Source organism: Semicossyphus pulcher, unplaced genomic scaffold, assembly GCF_022749685.1.
Source record: "Semicossyphus pulcher isolate SPU_LCO1_2020_fin unplaced genomic scaffold, fSemPul1.0.p SCAF_14, whole genome shotgun sequence".
In the NCBI taxonomy this organism is placed as follows: domain Eukaryota; kingdom Metazoa; phylum Chordata; class Actinopteri; order Labriformes; family Labridae; genus Semicossyphus; species Semicossyphus pulcher.
In genome coordinates this window covers 11,195,938-11,209,661 of record NW_027211648.1, presented here as the reverse complement: position 1 = coordinate 11,209,661, position 13,724 = coordinate 11,195,938, and positions in this window count along the sequence as shown.

Genomic DNA, 13,724 nt, shown 5'->3' with positions numbered 1-13,724 from the left:
GCCTGGTTAGTAGTTTTTTCCCCCTCTAGACCTCTAAGGGCAGGGAGGTGCAGAGACAGGAACCCCAAAGTAGTAAGTGGACACTCTCTTTATCAGTCCCTCGTTCCCTCTCTTCTTTTAGTGGCCTAGACTCATTAAGCCGTCTATAAATGGTCCGGTCTTAATGAGGAGGCTTTTATAGGGCTCTCCCTGGGCCTCCGGGGGATAATCAGACTCCAGTAGGAAGTCGTCTGTCTTGATAGCCTGCCCCTTTTCTCAGCGGTGGTCCGGTCAGGTCTGAGCCCCAACCTTGCATGCAGTCACACCACCAACTCCCACCTACCTGCACTTCAGTTTCCTTCTTTTTAGTTTCCGTTTTGCTGTCTTTGCCATCGCCCCTCAGTGCAGCTATTTCATGACGCGATAAAAATCAGCTGGTTCCCAGTGCTCAGGCCACTTGCAGGTCTTTTAATTGCCTCCTTCCTCCACCCTCGGCCTAGCCGGCTGCAGCTCTTTTACGAGGCCTAGGCCCCGGACCCACCGACTGCTGCTCACCCTTTCAAGGGTCTTCTTTTTCTCCTAAGGGGTGTCCTTCTGTCCCCTAAGGCACGAGACTCCAATGGTCTCCTCTTTCAGATGAACTGTACAAACATGAGGAACGTATTTTTGTTGGGGGAGTTTGAGGACAGATACAGGGGATGCTAATTTCCGATGTGGTTAGATGTGATGAAGAGGAGCTAGTCCTGAATAAATAAATTAGACACTCTTCAGCCCACGCTGATTTGATATTTAAGACTCGTAGCTTAAAAACTTTGTGTAAACCCACACGGATTAGAGCCTTAATCACAAGCTTGAAATGTCCATTTTGTTTGTGTCAATAAAGCTTGCTTGTACAGCTTTACTTGTGGCTCTGGTGCTCACACGACAGAAGTGTTTACTTATTGCTTAAGTAGATAATGAAGATTCATTTTATGTGTTGCTTTTGGTGATTAAAAGCGTATTCATCAATGCCATGTCAGGCGGTGCTGGAGTGCGGGTGAAAGCCTACCCCTGAGCAGATGTTTACCACAAAGGTCAGAGAGCATGCCGTGTTTACATCAGCGGGTTTAGGACGGACATGTTTGGAATTGGAAATGCTGCTGTAGGCAATGACTTTAATCAAATTACCTTTTTCCTTTCCTCATCCTCTCCCCTTCACTCTTAAGAACGTTCTTTTTGTCTTACAAGATTCAAAACAACTGCTGCTGAGCGTCACCGAGCGTATGTCACTTCCTGCCTTAGGGTGAGTGTGGCCTCTCCACTTCCTCCCTTATTCATTCCAGAGGAGAGCTCTGAAACGCTGCTCCATCCGAGCGAGCAGAAGACCTTGTCTCAGCCTCGGGGCTCTCTAAAAGGCATGCAGTCTGTGATTTTGGAATAAGATATGTAAATGTGGAATGGCCTTTAGTGTGTTTCTAAGAGGAAAGTTACTCAGCAGCTGCTTTTTGTAACTGTGTCTAAAGTCATTCCTTTTAATTCTTGGCAGGAGATACAAAGCGGGGCTGAGAGGAGAGAAGGGAGAGGCATGGCTTATGGGAAATGGAATGATAGCTCAGACCAAAACAAATTGTTTCTGGTTTCACTTGGGCCCGACCCTATTATCAGGCTGAGTGTCAGATCAGACAACTGCTGGAGAGGAGACAGTCCAGATGGAAGAAAGAGAAAAAAATGACCTCTCGGAAATTGCTCGTGCGAGTGAAAATGTCCTTTTAGATTTTAAATGCAGAAATTTGTAGTCCGTGTGTGTGTGTGTTTGTGTACTGTGGAAGGCCAGGAGGTTGAAGGTCAGGTCTAAGGCCACGGTCCTGGCTGTGGGGGGAGGCCAGGATTACCTCTGAGTTGCGGACATGAGGGAAAAGTGAAATCCACTCTCAGATCCTAATGATGTTTTCTTTTGGAGAGAAAAATCTAAACATGTCCATCGCTCAGTAATGTGACCCCGTGTGGGGTCGCAGTCTGGTCACTGCAGGAAAAGCTTGTGTTTCATTCACTGACGCTTGAAACAACACATTTGGGGTAAACTATAAAGGGGTACATGCTTTTGTGTAGGCAGAGAAGTGAGACTTAGAAGAATATTACAGATGTTATAGAGATACCATAAGAAAATTAAGACAATGTAGTAGTAGAGATGATCCTGTACCATTTTCTCCTTTCCAGTACCAATTCTGATACCTGAATTTGTGTATTAGCTGATACCGACTAAAACACATCAGCTGTACACAATTAATCGTGCATGGATGTGATATGATGGCTATAATTGTTCTATTTCCTGGCTTAAAGATGGTGTGACAAAGAAATGTCTTCTTTTTAGTGGTTTGACAGTTGGAATGACTACGAAAGAACATACACTGAGGAAAAAATAAAGAGTACAGAGAATATTTACTTGACATGTCTCTGTCAAACCTGGAGAGCCACTGATTTTTACCATGAAGCTGCTTTATTCTGTACTATAAGGGATTTGTATTACCAGGTCAGTTTGTTTTTTGAGTTGTTTATTTCCGCAGTCATTAAAAACCTCAAGAACAAAGAATGACAGGGGAGTGCCTTTGAATAAGCTAAGCTAATGTTTGCTGCATTTAAGCTCGCACTCCTTCTGGATCTGCTTTGTCTGCTGAAACATCGGAGAAACACTAAATTAGAACGAAACTGCTCTATTCAGTGTTTTAATCGTGTTTTATTATTAGGCGAGTTCGTTTTGGAGAGGAAGAGACCTCTGTGTTTAATTTGGCCACCTTTAAAAACCCCTGGAACGAAGAACGATAGAGGAATGCTAACCTAAGAACAAGCAGAGTGCCTACAAAACAACAGAGCTAACGTTAGCCACAGCCAAGCTCACAATTTCTGACATGAAACTGCTTTATATAGTGTTTTAACCGTTTCTTATAACCAGGTCAGTTTGTTTTTTGAGATGTTTATTTCCGCGGTCATTAAAAACCTCAAGAACAAAGAATGATAGGGGAGTGCCTTTGAATAAGCTAAGCTAATGTTTGCTGCAGTTAAGCTCGCACTCTTTCTGGATCTGCTTTGTCTGCTGAAACATCAGAGAAACACCAAATTTGAACGAAACTGCTCTATTCAGTGTTTTAATCGTGCTTTTATTATCAGGTGAGTTCGTTTTGGAGAGGACGAGACCTCTGTGTTTAATTTGGCCACCTTTAAAAACCCCCGGAACGAAGAACGATAGAGGAATGCTAACCTAGGAACAAGCAGAGTGCCTACAAAACAACAGAGCTAACGTTAGCCACAGCCAAGCTCACAATTTCCGACATGAAACTGCTTTATTTAGTGTTTTAACCGTTTCTTATTACCAGGTCAGTTTGTTTTTTGAGTTGTTTATTTCCGCGGTCATTAAAAACCTCAAGAACAAAGAATGATAGGGGAGTGCCTTTGAATAAGCTAAGCTAATGTTTGCTGCAGTTAAGCTCGCACTCTTTCTGGATCTGCTTTGTCTGCTGAAACATCAGAGAAACACCAAATTTGAACGAAACTGCTCTATTCAGTGTTTTAATCGTGCTTTATTATCAGGTGAGTTCGTTTTGGAGAGGACGAGACCTCTGTGTTTAATTTGGCCACCTTTAAAAACCCCCGGAACGAAGAACGATAGAGGAATGCTAACCTAAGAACAAGCAGAGTGCCTACAAAACAACAGAGCTAACGTTAGCCGCAGCCAGGCTCACAATTTCTGATGTGAAACTGCTTTATTTAGTGTTTTAACCGTTTCTTATTACCAGGTCAGTTTGTTTTGGTGTGCTGGAAACCTCTGTCTGTACTTCAGCTCCTGTTAAAAACCTCAGGAGTGACAAACAATAAAGGCTAACCTCAAAATAAATAGAGCGCGAACAAGCAAGGTAAGCTAACGTTAGCAGCTGCTGGGCTTACAGCCCCTTCAGACCTGCTGTGTCCACCGAACCAAAGAAACAATGATTTTTGACTTGAAATCAGTTCTTTGCTGCTCCTGCTCTACAACAGTAGTTACAGTGCAGTTTGCAGTGTAGGCTACTCTTTTAAGGCGGCAAATAAGAGCAGATTTTCAGTGAATCAAGTTCATTTTATTTGGGGGTATGAATTACAGTGATTGATTGGTGCACTAGTGGCGTAATTGGTGAGTCCCACATTTAAGGCGGTATCGGAGGCATTTCCGATACTGGTATCAGTACTGGAAGCACTTGTGCCTGTATCTTAGTTCTGTGCCTAACATTTAGTCAGTGATTGAAAAGAGTAGCTCTTTTTTATGGGGATGAGTGGGGCATACAAGCAATAAATCATGTCAGATGCCAGCCAATGATGACAATTTATTGCATTTTAATTGGGGGGTGAACGTGTGTGGGATCCCTCTCAAAATCCCCCCTGTGATTGTAAGTAATACTTAAGCTAGCAAAAGGAACCAATTCAGATTTTTTCCAGTATTTTCCACTCCCTGTTCCTCCTCTCTGCCATTTTTACTTCTGTAATTGCATCATCACACCATGTCTTCACTTCCTTCTTCTCGGTCCTCTAGTGACACCTCTGCCTGACTCACAGTGATACCTCAGTGGTGTTATTATCGCTACCGAGTGAAGCATTTGGGTGAGGCTGGCTCTTTGTTGTTGACAGGATAGCGGTGATTAACGTGCCTTCTTCTGACCCCAGCTGCAGCCCGCTCCCTCGGCCCTCCCTTCACGGTCCCTGCTGCTCCTGATGCCTGAACCTGCGGCCCTGGAGACAACCTCCACTGTGTGTGTGTGTTTGTGTGCACTTCTTAGCATGTTTGGGAGGCAGTAATGATGTGTAAGAACGGTGGGGGGTTTGTTTAGGTTGCTTAATTATCAGCTAATCGCTTCCTATAACTTTATAGTGTTTCCACTGTTTTATGGAGAACAGCTTTAGCCGATCCTTTTTTTCTTTCATATGGAATTTGCCTAAATGGTGTGATGTCATCCTTCCCCGCCCCTATCCATCCATCCAACTCGCCTCGGGGCACCATAGACAAGGAAAATTAGAGGGGAACTTTCACATAAAAGACGAAGGCTTGGCTGCTTTCAAACTGAGTCAGGTGATGCAAAGGAAAACAGGTATTCACCGGCCGGGTTCATTTTCAACTGCTCAAAAGCGACAAATTCATTTTTAATCACAGAAAAAACATCAGGGAAGTTCTTTTCCAGACAGGCGCTGTAATCAATTTCTCTTCAGCGAGGCTCGCTGGAATGGTAGCTGACCACAAAGCCTGCTAGTTAGCCAACCGCATTAAAGTTGGTCTGTTGAGGAGATGTTGGATTAAAGAACAGGCCATAGGCGAGCCCTGAAACCACCCACTGTTTCTTGTGTGGTTCAACTGTTTGTGGGTGGAGATGTGCATGCAAGGTGTGTGGATGCAGACGTGTCTTAACATTCTGCCTCTGTGCATGCACGCTTTAGCAAAAAACGGCCACTGCCCAGAACGAAACTCAAAACTCCCCACAGCAGGCTTCGAGCCTACTCGCTTTTCCATCGACCCCAAACACAACCTGAGCTTTATTTCACGGCAGAAAACAAAAATTAAGAGCAGAGTTTCTGCTTTTACCTCGGCTTCTGTGTATCTGCCTGCCTCTCGCTCGCTTCTGTTCCTTCACGTCCCAGATATAATTATAGCTGTCCGAGAGATGATTATATGTTTACTCTGGAAGCTGGCCGACTGCCTGTTCCCAGTCCCCGAGAGGCTGCCTCTCAAAGGGGTTCCTCTTGAAAAGCACCACAAAAAGTGGCTTAAACGCATACAGGAGCCGACAGAATGAGTCAATACTGAAAGAGAGAGAAAGTGGCGGTGCTTTCATGTTTTAATATCTATTTAAACGGCACTATCCACCTCATTTTTTCTCTGCCTCCTCTCTTGATCCGGACTGGTTAGTAGAGTCTGGCCAACATGCAGCAGGCTTGGCGAAGGCTGGAATGGAGGTTTTGGGAGTCGCTAAATGAATGCCTTTGAGAGACGACAATACATTTATATTCACACAGACAACAATCAGTCTAACAGGCTTCAAAGATATATCTTCTATTGAGTGTGAGGCTAAGTGGGAGAACAATGAACTTTTCATCCCTCGTTTGCACAAATAGCTTCTGTTATCTTTGCATTGTTTATTATGTAGCGATTTTCTGGCCAGCTAATTGGTCACAAAGAAGCCACAAGTTACACGTCACTTATTTTAGGTAACATGGCATTAACAAAATTAATTTAGTTTAATGGGTTAAATCATGGCCTCCACAGTCCACGCCTTAACACTGCATGTAGTTTAGGTGTCGGCACGGCCAAATGAAGTGTTTTTAATGACCCAAGGCAGAATTTGCAGACCACTCGTTCACGTTGCCTAGCAATACCCATTAATCTCCTCATGGCTGCTATGCATAAAGGTCCCTTTAGGCCAGGCAAAGGTCATCATTCCACACCTAATTAACACTCCCCACACTCCACACATACGCCGACACCTCATTCACACCGAATGCATTTTCTGTAGATAAAACCATACAGCAGCGTGTTTGAGGGTACAGTAGAATGCAAAGCCGGACCAAAACATGTGCTTATGTCATGCTTTGACTTGTTTACAGTTTGGTATTTCTGCAGGCAGGCAGGGCTGACCTGTAACTGTTAGTTGACTGGTAATCCTTGGGAATTTGCAACAGCTAATCACCTCATAACATGCTCAGAACTGTGGGCCAGTTTGACAGGAATGAGCGCAAGAAAGTTGCACACAAAGAAGCAAAAGCAGGAAATTCAGTGTCCGCTATCAAACCGCTTTCCAACATTGTATAAACAAATTGAATAGTTCGTTGCAGAGCGCTGGGAGGACGGAAGGACAAGCCAATAGCTGAGTTTGCAACATTATTTTTGTTGAACTGTGATCATGAACATAATGTTTGCCTGAGGGGTCCACAGAGTACATGTTGGCCCCAGTAAGGTTAAAAGTTGGATGCACACAGCTTGTATATTTGTGGATGTTTGGTTGTAAACTGCTCTTGGTTTCCAGTTACCTAATTTCCTGAATGAGAACAAATAAATAAATACACACTCGCATAAAGAGACTTTAGACGCACTCCGGTTTTATCGCCATAATTCGATCTCTTTTTTTTTAGAGGTAACGGACGAGCACACACACACGTATACACACAGATACTCCTTTTAGCTGCAGACATACCGAAGCCCACGCATCCAGGCTCGCCTCACTGCTGTCCTTGTAATGGGGCGGTATCAGTGCTCCCTGAGCCCAGGAAGGACGATAAAAGCCAGGATAGCTGCGTTTTATCTGCTCTGCTGAAAGTCAGCCATTGACACCATGCACTTTGGAGGAAGTATCACTCAGTAGGGGGACCTATCTGTCCTCTCGTCTCCACAGTGATAGTTACTTCCCCTTTCTGGAGCAGGATCAGAAACATAGAGACATATCAGAGAGCGGCTGCTATTAAATCTTTTACTGTCGCTACAATACTTATGATTCAGTTTCATGTTTGATTATGGACTCTCGGAGTTGATAAGACACTCTACTTTTCTGTTTCTATCCAGCAGATGCTAAAGGAAAATTGTGGTAACAAAAAAAAAATTTTTTTCAGTGTTGGCTTTTATTCCCTTTGGTAATAATTCTATTCTTTTTTTTAAGTCCTAATGGACGAAGTCTCAGGTCTTAAACAAGGAACTAGGCAACAGAAGGTTTGCCATGCAGGTTTTACAAAAACTAAAAATCAAAAAAAAAAAATCATTTTTTGTGCATTCATTTTAAGATTTGGATTATCTGGCTAAACTCTTTACAACATGTCTGACACTCAGACTTCTCATGTTTTTTGCTTCCTCAAATGTCATTAGCCCTTTTTCATTGCAATTCCTCCACAGAGCCGCAACAGAGCTCCTTTGTCATTTTACATTGAACCAAGCAACACCGGGATGAAGCCACCCTTGCATGTGTTTTTACATAGCGTTACAACTTTACAAAACGTGCACTGGGTGTACACAAACACAGGGCGCTGTTCTGCCCTGCTGGCTTCTCTAGTCCTTTTTACACTGCCAGTTCAAGGCGGGATTATTACGCCCCTGTTACGTTCCGTCTTCTATGTATAAAGCACGGAGGCAGAATGGTGGGGCAAAGTCGTTCCGCCTCCGAGCCGGCATCTGAGGTAGTAATAGAGGCGAAACGGCATCTGTGTAAACTGCAGAGCCGGCAGGGCGGAACAGCGCCGTGTGTGTGTATTTGAAGCACGCGCTGTTTGTTTACACCTCGCGTATGTTTTGCTTCCACTTGCCGGCATTGCTTGGTCCAATTTAAAATGACAAAGGTGGCATGAGGACGCTGAGGGGAAACCGCAGTGTAAAAAAGGCTACTGTTTAGACTGATGCCGCTTCGTCTCTGTTACGCCTCTGTCACTACCTCAGAGGTGGAATGACTTCGCCCCACCATTCCTCCGTTCGTTTTACATAGAAGACGAGACACAACAGAGACGTAATAATCCCATTTTGAACCAACAGCGTAAAAGGGGCTGTTGAAATAATGCTGTTGGATCCCAAAATGTTAGCCATTACTTTGGTGAGTGCATCAATAATCAGAGTCAGAGCTGCCAAAATAAGACCCAGGGTGAACTAAATCATCTCAAGAGAGCTAATTTAACAGAGCAGCTGTAAATGACAGGAGATGTAGAGAGCTTTAATTCCTTGTTGACAGTAGAGTGTGTGATATCAGAAGGCCCGGTCTTATTTGCGGTATTGTGTCCACATTGGCTCACTTATAGCTAACAATGACTCAGTGTCTCCCACTTAGCCTCTTTATCCTCCCAAACTGGTTGTTTTTTTCAGCATTGTAGTCAATTTAATTCTTTCCCAATCACCCACTTCACCAACGGCAACCTCAACAAAACAGTCAATCACGGGCAGCGCCTATTTTTACCGTCAGACAAAAGGAACAAAACCGGAGTCGGTGGGTTCGTCCTCTATAATTTGATTGCTGACAAGAGAGGGGAAAAAGGGTCTGTCAGCTTAGCGCCGATACCCAACAAAGGGCAATCTCATTGTAAACGTTGTAGCACTCAATTGCTGGATGATGGGGTGTTGGACAATGGAACAGCAGGCGGCGCCGGGCACGGCGAGGAGCCTCCCTGTGGTTCTCTACCAGAGTAATGACAGCCTAAGTGCCAACAGCAGGTGTCTTCCATTCAGCGCAGGGTAGGTTAATAAAGTTTCTCCCTGAAAGTCAATAAACAAGAGCTTGTTCACACACTGGCTAATTGTGCTCGGACTTGTCCGTCCTCTCCCTCTCTCCCTCCCTCTCGCGCTGGGTCTCTAACTATCTCCCGTCCTCTCTCTCTCAATACTGCAGTTAATATAGAGGGGAAGGACAAGATAGAAAATAACAGAAATGAGGAGAAACCAGACATCTGTACCAGGAGAAAAAACCTGATTCTACAATGGCTGTTACAACATAATCTTGCTTAACTGTATGATATGGTTTAATCCAGTGGCTTCATTTGTCTAGACAGGGATGGCAATTAAAAAAATAAGATGTAATCATTGTTTCATTTTCAGTTTTAGCCACCTTTGGCAAACATAATTTTCCCAAAACCAAGATTGTTGCAGGTTAAACATCAACATCTTACATGGTAACCAGTCACTGCGCTTTGTTTCCTTCAAATACAGCTTAACATTGAGAAACAGAGCAGTTGGTAGTGTCCCGTTTGTCTCCCTACCTGTAAAGCAAGGTTATTAATCTTACATGGGATATAAATACATTTGTTCATACCAGAAAAAAGTGCCATAAGCACAATCTTTTCTTTTAACATTATGGTGACATGGGGTGGGAAGAGAGGTACTGCCCAAAGTGAAGGAGTTCAAGTATCTTGGGGCCTTGTTCACGTGAGATTGACAGATGGGTTGGTACAGCATCAGCAGTGATGCAGGCGTTGTACTGGACCGTAGCGGTGAAGAAGGAGCTGACCTGTAAGGCGAAGCTTTCAATTTACCAGTTGATCTATGTTCCAACCCTCACCTACGGTCACAAGCTAGTGACTGAAAGAATGAGGTCGCGGATACAAGCGACCTAAATGAGTTTCCTCCTCAGGGTGTCTGGGCTCAGCCTTAGAGATACAGCAAGGAGCCTGGACATCCGGAAGGAGCTGGGAGTAGAGCCGCTACTCCTTCGCATCAAAAGGAGCCAGTTGAGGTTGTTCGGGCATCTGATTAGGATGTCCCGGGGTGCCTACCATTGGAGGTTTTCCGGGCAAGTCCAACTGAAAGTAGACCCTGAGATAGACCCAGAGCCCGCTGGAAGGGTTATATATCCCACCTGGCCAGGGAACACCTCAGTTTCCCCCAGGAGGAGCTGGAAATTGCTGGGAAGAAGGACATCTGGGCTAATTTGCTTAGCCAGCTGCCAACGCGTCCCAGACCCAGTTAAGCGGAAGAAAATGGATGGATGGATGGATTATGGTGACAACATTTGTTCAGCAACCTACAATCTTTCCCTTACTGTAACCTACCTTTGCTTTACTGTTGCTCAGAGACTCCTCACCTGGCCCCAACTTACCTTCTGCCTGCTCCCTTTTGGTTCATTTGTCGGCTTCAGCTGAGTGCTATCCCGGTTCTGGACACGCTGCTCCCTTGACCATGACTCCAGCCTGCTCCTCCACGTTACTGTTGCCCTTCCATGAACTGTTGTGTGTGAGCCATCACCTTATAGCACTCACCCAGCCCATCCCAGTCCATGACTCTTATGGTTCTAGCCTGTAGTTTTTACTGAGCTGTGTTTTCTGTTGCCTGTTTGCTCCCGTACCTGCCGTAGCTAAGATTAAAGGTTATTACCTACAGCCCCTGCTTTCAGTGTGCTGCATTTGGGTCCAAACACACCCCATTGTAATTGTAAGCTGTACAAAAGTTGGACAGAAAACCTGAGGACATTTGCATTTCTTTCGGAAAGGCAGGTAAAGGAAGCAGAGACCAGACAAAACAGTATGACCAGTATGCTATCTGTGGCCCACTAACCCCTGCCTAATGATGGACACCACTTTGGATTTTCACTTGGACGTTGGTGCAACACACAGCTGGGAATACTGAAGAATGCTGCAAATACAAGGGCTTTTTAATGGGCCAAAGACTCAATCATCATTGACCGCCGTATATCGATCAAAATAAAGGTTTTGATAAATATGGTGGTCATTACAGAGTTGTGTATAAAAGCTTTTATGCTCCTAAATCAGAATTGATTGCAGACCTAAATCCTGAGGTTTGGAATCGTCCATCAAAGATGTTTTCCCGAAGGATACTAAACTGTTCCTTCACGAGTTTTATGAGCAAGTTCAGTTAGTGTCGGGGACCAAAAAATTGTAAACAACTTGGAATTTCAAAATAAGAATCTCCCGATTCTTCTTCTGATGTGGAACCTAGCTGTAATCCTCTTTGAGCTCACTGACCGTCCTCCGTGTTATGGATATCTGTCACGTTTCTCTGCATCACTCGAGTCTCTGAGGCTTGAGTTCCATCTTTAACAAGAGCTAAGTAAACAACTCCTTATGTTAAAGGGGGAAAAAATGAGCGGAGAAGCCAGGAAAGTCAGAGGAAAAGCTTTCACAGAAAAGAGAGAAAGGAGGGATGGAAGGAAAAAAAAAAAAATCTCCCACACCACAACCATGCAGCAAATGAGTTCAGTGCAGTGAACCTGTGTTCTGTGTTTGGCAATGAGCAAAACAGGGGGAACATGAAATGATATCTCAGCGCATTCATCTTGATAAGAGCAGAGGATGTTGAGGCGTAATAGGAACAACATGGCTGGTAATGAGAGGAACGAGGCATGATGGAGGAGTTGACATGGATTACCAGCATTCCTCTTGATGGGGTTTTATGGAGGGAAAAAAAGAATAGCGCTCCCTCGTTTATTTGATTTTAGAGGTTGTGGTTGTGGAGAAGGAAAAAAAGTAGATAAATGCATGTTTCATCAGGGCTAAATATTTCCACCCCGAGAAAAAATGCCGGAAAGCAAACACAAGCCAGATTGTGGACTAGCGGTAGGACGATTGTGGGTATTTGTTTACATGTTGTACTATGTGTGTGTGTGTGTGTGTGCCTTAGCAAACAAATACCCAGCCTAACCGCGCTCCATGGCATAGCAGGTGCTTCTAAAACAATGGCGGCTTAAATGTGAGTGTTTACCTAAGCTGCTCCCCGCGCTTTTATTTTGAAGTGTTTACCAAATAAAAGAGTGGAGGGAAGAGGCAGGAGGTTGATTAGAAGGCCTGAAGTGAAAACACTCAGCGCTGACAGGTTTGCTGAAAGGCTTCCATCAAAATAAAAGTTTTTCTCGTCTCTTCACGTGCCAAAAAATCAGTCGCTCCGAGTTCATTTTTCTCGTGGTCGCAGATCCTAAAAGTATCTCAGTCCTACGTTCAAATCTTTTACTTTCAGATGTTTTCTGAAAAGGAAAAGTCTGCGCATGAGGTCACACAGGACACACACACAATGATGCAGCTCGGCGGCGTGTTCACACTTCCTGGTGTTAAGTTCAGTCGATCTCCCGTTGTATCCACACAGCCAGCAGCTCCCTCGCATTTCTGGAATGACTCACATTTCTTCTTCTCCTCTTTTTAATTATTGCTCATCTACTTTTCATCTCCAACTCCCCCCCCCCGCCCCCTTTTCCTTTCCTCCCTCCTGACTCGTCCTTTCTGCTGTGTCACTGTCGGAAACTGAAGCGAGATCAAGAGAAAGCGAATCCACCGAGCTGCGGTGAAGGATACTCCCGTTTCACTCATCTGGACTCCATTTTGTTTCCTTTAGATGTTATCGTTCTGTCACAGCGCTTTGCAATACAACAATAAAGACGGCTACGTGAGTGGATTTAAGTGTTTAAAATAAACAGGATTTGTAACATGAGAACTGTTAATTTTCTTAAACGCTACATCACCAGTCCCAGAACTTTATTTCATAAACAGGATTACTTACCACTTGATGTCATCACTGATACATGTTTTTCCCATGCTCCCTGACAGCAGCACTCGTGTACAACAACAGATTCACGTACAGAGAGTGAAGGGATGAGAACTTATCCCACTGCCGTCTGACAAATAAAGCAGTTGGTTGATAGAAATGTGTAGCTGAAAAGGGCGACTACAAGAGGAAATGTTGCTTAATGTATAGAAAGAGTTTGGAGCTTTTAACTAGAGTAGTAAAGGCCTCAGAAGGCCACACATAAGATGCCAGATGAGTCGTATTATTCCTCCAGCATGTTCAGGGTCGACCCCGGGTCTGGACCCAGCCGGAAAACCTACCAAATGTAGAAGTCCAGGGAAAGGTGAAATCTTATCTTCATAGTTTTTCCCATCATTTCTATCAGATTTGAAACGCCTGGACACAAGACAACTGTTCAAGAGGAGAATTCCAACATGGCAACAAAGAAAAGTTATGAGACAAACTAGCATGCTTAGCCAGGTTGTCTAAGGGTGCTTTCACACCTGACAGCTTTGGTCCGTTCGTCTGGACAAGTGAGAACACACATTGGAACTCAGGTGTGGACCATGGTCCGCCAGAAAAGACGGGACTCGGTCCGTTTCCAAACAAACCGCGGTCCTGTTCGATTCAGGTGAGAACATAACAGACTTTAAGTAGGACCTAATACAGGAAGCAAACTAAAACATTGTGGGTTGTTAACGGATGCTGACACTTGCAGAGACAGAGACACAACCAGGCAGCAAGATGAGTAGAGGAGGAGCGACAAAGTGGGGGCTCTAAT